Raw genomic sequence first — 6906 nt, forward strand, 5'->3', positions numbered from 1 at the left:
ATTGACAATAGTCCAGTATTGCTACAAGGGGAAAGTCTCTTGGCATCATTTTCAGATAATCAGTTGAAGTGTGATAAACATAATAATGACCAATGAAAAAAAAATTCAAAAAACATTGCCCTGTTAAAAAAGACCTAGTTCCTTTGTTCCTAGGCATACATTACTAAACATGTATAATGCATTTGTTTGACCTCGCTTTAATTATCGTTCAACAATATGGGATGATTGATCTTGTACCATAACTAAACTTTCAAAATTACAAACGAGAGCCGCACGTGTGATAACTTCAAGTACATATGATATTCGTTCCACCCAAATTATGGAACGTAACTTAATTGGGTACCAATTGAGATTGACATAGAAAAGAGGAAAGCAGTTATGACATTCAGAGCTTTAACCGGGCAAGCCCCGGAGTATCTTACAGAATCATTCTCTGAGAGCTAGAAAAAATGATTATTATTGTTAGTGAAGTAATAATAGCTACTAAATTGGCACTGCCAAAGCCAAGCCAGATCAGTTGTTTTGCTTCTTTTCAAAATTGAACTGCTCGTAAACATCGTGTCAAAGGGTCAAATGAGTTACTTCGATAATCAAAACGTCAAAGGGAAAGTATGTCGAGAATTAGCCTCCGTAAATACCGTGTAGTCCTCAACAATTCTCAAAGCTGACGCAAATTCAGTTAAGTTTATATCATGTATTGCATCGATTAACAAAATAGAAAATAATAATAGTTCGACTGAAACCGCGTGATATAACGTCACTAAAAACGTTCGTACTTAAATTTCCTATCTAGATTTTCCTTCCCATTTTTGTGCAGTGCGAGTCATTTGCGTATCCAATTTTTGTGCAGTGCGTGTCGTTAGGTGATGACACGCACTGCACAGAAATGGGAAGTAAAGGTCCTAACCAGGCGAATTCCAGCACGATCTCAAATTCATTCGCCCCGTGTTAACATAACCTAAAAGTATAAATTTTTACAATATGTTGTACTTTAATATTTATCCTCTTAAAAAGATTTCCTCCCAGCACGTCCCTCAAGCAAATAAGTTTTTTGTGCAAAATTAATTAAAACATAATTGATCGGGTTGAGATGTCTCATTTTCTAACGTGTGCACGCGTATATCAATACGTTCAAGCACACAGGAAAAACGATGTTTTCCACTAGTGATTATTTTCAGATGAAATGACTTTGTTGTTTTAAGGTTTATATCCTTAAGACCAAACATGAATAAACATCCTGTGACGCTGCCATATTTTATCGCAGTAATGCGCGTGCTTCACTCAGCACAGATTGAACGCACTGAACACACGTCTGTCAACGCAATCTTAATACAAGGCTACAACGTCTAGCTATATATATTCCCTCTAATCTTACAAATACGCCAGTCCCCAGTAACCATACTCTCACGCTTGGAGAAGACACGTCAGGTATGTAGAGATCGAACAGTGTCTAGTGAAGAAGCTCATTTGGAAAATTTTATGATAAGCAATCTCTTAAGTGTTAATTTTTGCTTAAACCCATGTTCACGGTGTAATTTTTCTTGCAACTTGCAATGCAATTCTACCTTTAAGAGATGTTCTCAAGTGTAAGAAACGCCGTGCATAATAAAAACAAATTATATGACCTTGTTTTAGAAATTTTATGAAATGATGAGCAATCTCTTAACTCAAGGAGTAGTTCTGCTTGGCGTCTTGAGTCTCTCGGCGGCATTGTTGTGTACAGGTTGGTAACTTAAAGCGGTTTAAATTATGATATATATATATATATATATATATATATATATATATATATATTATATATATATATATAATATATATATATATATATAATATATATATATATATATATATATATATATATATATATATATATATATATAAGATTTTCGGTGTCACCTTTCGAAATTGTGAAATTTCAGATGCTGAATATGCAATTACAGTAAAGACAGTTCCGAAGACACTCTCATATGAGCAGGCAATTTTAAACTGTAAATCGGATGGAAAACTGCTTTGTAATTCTCAAACAATATGCAAAAATGGAGTTCCTTACACTGGAGTAATTCTTGGTGACCACTGGGTACCCGTGAGTGACAGTGCAAACGAATGGGCGCAGATTGGTAAGTTAAATCATGCAAAATGCACAAATCTTGTTGACTGGATTTGTATATCGCGGTCTACATAATTATATACATGCAGTTAAAAATTTGTTTTGAATGATCATATGTTATAGCATAATGTGAGTATATCTATAAAATCTATAGTCGTCACATGTATATCCGGCACTAATCATGGTAGGCATATTGTAATAAAGTTACCACTTAATTCTACGTCTACAGCTACATATAGATATGCATAAACGTATTTTTGGATGATTGTAATTGTACGCTTCCTTCCGTCATATTGTATTTATATCCAGTTTTTTCATGCATAAAAAGCGTTAAAGCGATGATTATAGAATGTGGAATGGTCAGAATGTTCCGGATTCCTTCTTCTGTCCCGACAAATTAAAGTATATAATATTGATTAATGAATAGTGTTTTCATTCGAGCATAGTTCGAGCGATTGCACTGTGTCTCATTGCATGCATCAGTGACCGCCCGATGGAATGTTCAAGTGACAAAAATTCTGGTTTTTTATTTTTTTGCCAGAAAAGACCAAACTTTTAAGAAAACCTAAAAAAAATGACATCAAAAATTTAATTTCACATACAATTTAACAAGGATATGTTATCGGAAAAGCTTTGAATTATAATTTTAATTGAGCAAAGACCGTCAAGATGAGCTAAGGTATTAATTAAAGATGGTTCTGCCGGATCGTCTTAACCCCTAAACCCGGCCGGATTAACTTTCTGACTCGAGTAACAGAAGTTCCTCACAACCAGGAGGGCATTCAGACCAGTTTCACCAATCTTCAGTCTGAATATATTGATACCACAGCATGGCGAACTGTCAGACCAGCCTCTGCATGTTTAGTTCTGAGCGTCTGGCACTAACATTGAGCCATAGTAATCAAACCTTTTCTAGATGAAGGAACTGAGAAACATGCTCCGAAAAACAACATCCTGATCTTGATATTGATCATTTATTGACCTGGAGTGTGGGGATTCGGTGAGATATTTCCCGAAGTGATGACATTTTACGAGGGCTTCGCCCGAGGGAAATATCAATACTGAAATTCGGCGAAGAATTTAATATTTCTATAATCTATAAATCGGTAAAAATACTCAAAGAAGGCGCAAACAACGTAAAACGTATATTTTAACATTAGTCAACTTTTTGCGTTTTCTGTATGTCTTTCGTGGAGAATATGGTTAATTTTCTCGTCAGAATCGTTAATTTCTTGATTTCAAACAAACAACACTATTCCCGCAAATATTTTCAGTGGGTGCGTGTTGTCCTCGCGAGACGTCGCGTGAGATAAATTTAATATCACAGTGTGATCAGTGTCAGGGGATTGGGTTGCGATACCGCGAAAAATCTCCTGGTCACATGGTATATATAATGTTTTTTGATTGGACAATTTGAATGTGAGGTATAATATAATATTAGCTATATACATCAATACAACAATTTGCGGTGAAAAATTATCAAGTTTCTTCCCATAAATTATTACCTATAAATAGTTGGCCGGATGTATGAGCTTGGACCATCGAACAATTAGTCGTAAGGATTTTAGTAGGTTTTCATGGTAATCAACCTTATAGAACGTTGAAATGTTTTGCCATTTGTACGCTAGTTATTTTTTAAACCTGAAGATGGTATCTTGATACCAAAATACATTGTCAATTTTTATACTTGTTGGCTCCTTCTTAAAAGTTCAATGAACGTTATCAGTGCCACAATGTTTTTACCCTACAATTTATTTAGACTTTTCTTCCTATATTATATCAAATTGTCTGCTCGCAAAGAAATTAAATATTCTTACTATTTTTAATGATGTTTTTAGGAAACCGTCATCGTTCATGTAGTCTCCACAGCTCTCTAGGTCAAAAACCTCTTTGGGGATTATGGAATAGTGCTAACAACTTCAAAGGAAATTTGTTCTGCTGCAAAATAAAAGTGAAAGGTGGGACTTTATATAAGAAATGTTTACAACATGAGATGAGACGTGGAGATGATCTTGTTGCTAGGCCGGCTGAGCTGAGAGGTTCGACAGAACGATAATTTGACGATCGTCGTCAGTTTCGTCATCGTTTGGCAGTTAAAATATACAATGATAAATTCTTGCAATGAATATAAATATTCATGCTATTACATGTAAGTTTCTCTTTTTAAGATCCTAAAATCTTTTTGGGAAGAGTCTCAAATAGACTTTCGTACCAACAAGCGCAAACAAAATGTCGTAACAAAGGCAAAAATCTCTGCAGTTCAAAGGATTTGTGTAGTGATGGTAAAACACCGTATGGCGGACCAATTGCAGGAGATAACTGGGTGCCTGTGAGCGACAGCTTCAATGAGTGGCTTCAAGTTGGTAAGAAAATATTCAGATATGCCTGTAGTAACGGATGACAAATTATAGCATCATTTTTTAAGCATTATATATACTTCAATTTTTTCAGGTAAATCTCCACATCCTCCTTGCAGACTTCACAGCTCAATCGGGGTTAAACCCGCATGGGGATTAAAAACTGGTGCCCCTGGCGTTACCGGAATTCTTCCCTGTTGCCAAGTAGAACCCAAAGGTAAAATTGGCTTTTGAATGAAATTATTGATTAGAGGCTCAATAATAGCAAATTTTCCATCATTCAACTGTTCACCTTTCTCTTCCGCTTTCGAATAAAAGAGAGCTTACGATTTTGGAGCATGTATGGAGAACGTAAAACAAACTCCTTCGAACTGATGATCGAAAAGAAAACTTTTCGTATATTATCAATCCTGTGCATGCATAAGTTTAGTACGATAACAAACGTTAAATACATGTTTTAGCCCATGGGAAGACTTCTAACATTTAACCGATCGCGTTTTGAAGTTACACCTGCCAAGGCTTGATCATGAAATGCTGACAATTTCCAAATAAAACGCGAGAATTTATGAATCTAAGAAATGGCATGTGGCGTCTAAAACTTTATTAACTCATGAGATCTTAATGTATCTGATGTGATACGGGTTACATTCATGCATCATGTGTCGTTTTACGGGCATATACAAATTTTTTTTGATAACTATAATTTAATTTTAGATGCAGGGATTTCAATGAAGAATGTTCCACCTACAACTTCATATCAACAAGCAGTTTCAATATGCACGTCCAATGGAAAACAACTCTGCAACTCTCAAGATATATGTAAAGACGGTAAAACTCCCAGTGGTGGACCTATTCAAGGAGATCATTGGGTGCCTGTCAAAGATAGTGACAACGAATGGTTACAACTCGGTAAATATTGCAATTGTATTCTCTTGCAAAACTTGCAGGTATACACTCTTGTTAGGAAAGTTTTGCGATTAGTTTTCTGGTGAACAATCGATACAATTATTACCGTAAAGAACAAACTTTTCTCTCCTTATCCTTTTGTCAAGCGCTATATAGCCTATGCATCACCCAGATCGACATTGTTAAACGAACAATGCCCACGAGCTGTTTATTCCTTTCATAAGACTCCTGCTGTTTTCTAGGTAACTCGCCGCACAAACCATGCATTCTTCACTCTCAGCTGGGACAGAAACCGTCCTGGGGAAGTAGTACACAAAGCCTGGTTTATAGGGGTTATCTTTTCTGTTGTGACTGACATGGTTATACGCCGTTTTTGATTCAATATAATCAAAAAATACTTCTTACTTGATGATAAGATATATTAATTGTATTTTCCAAATATTAAATAAAATGAATGCGCCTAGTGATTTAAAACACCTCATTACATTTCTTTTTCTTATGACTGCGCATGAGCTATAGTGGAAGTCAATCATTATTTGGACGATTGAAACCCTGCTCAATGCATGGGCTGTTATTAATTGGAAGAAATTAGGCACTGCGTTTTCTTATATCCTTTCCCCCTTACGGTCTTTGCCATCCCTTAAGGTCTTTGCGATCCCTTACGGTCTTTGCCATCCCTTACGGTCTTTGCCATCCCTTACGGTCTTTGCCATCCCTTACGGTCTTTGCCTTCCTTTAGGGTCTTTGTTATCCATGCTCTAGCTGCATCTCGGGAGTTCGCGAGTTTTGCTGCTGCACGCTTGCAAGGGCTATAGCTCGCGGATGTAATAGTATAGATGGCGGCAAACATATACTTAGAGAGTGTTTTGAAGATTCACTGGAGAACGGGGATGCGATAGAAGTTGGTTCTCGCTTTCACTGTCAGAAACAGACACAATAATAAGCTGAATTTTAGCTGAACTATAACTTTAATGTAATTTATGATAAAATTAACTATATACATATTTAAAAGAATTCTAAGTAAAACTAGACCAAAATTAACTATTCTAATCACCATGCATTTTCAGATGGACTGTTTAAACTCTTTTCGAAAGTCATAATGATTGTTGTTCTTCCTAATTTTTATAGAAAAGGAGTACTTCGCATGTAAAGTTAAAACCTACTTTAAAAAACCTTTGCAATCTTAACATTTAGTCCAAAATCGTCTACTACTTCAAATTCTTTTCTATAAAAAGCTGATCTAGATCCCCTTACACTCGCATGTACCGATCTTAAAATTTCAGCTGAAATTGCAGAGTGCTTCATCTAGACCCTTCCTGGAAAGTTTCGGGTTCGATTCTCGCCGTGGTTAAGCTAATTTTTCAGCTTGCACGCTTAATAATTCGCAGTAATTCGATACTCTGTAGTGATTTCCGGCTAATATTCAAATTCGGGGAAAAGTTATTCATGTACGTAGAAAGTGTTAACATTGCATCGCAGCATGACGTCAAGCGATGATATTTAGAGCAAAACAAGTCAAAAAAGTTAGATCGATGA

Source organism: Dendronephthya gigantea, unplaced genomic scaffold (genome assembly GCF_004324835.1).
Source record: "Dendronephthya gigantea isolate DGI-Jeju-01 unplaced genomic scaffold, DenGig_1.0 000099F, whole genome shotgun sequence".
Classification (NCBI taxonomy): Eukaryota; Metazoa; Cnidaria; class Anthozoa; order Malacalcyonacea; family Nephtheidae; genus Dendronephthya; species Dendronephthya gigantea.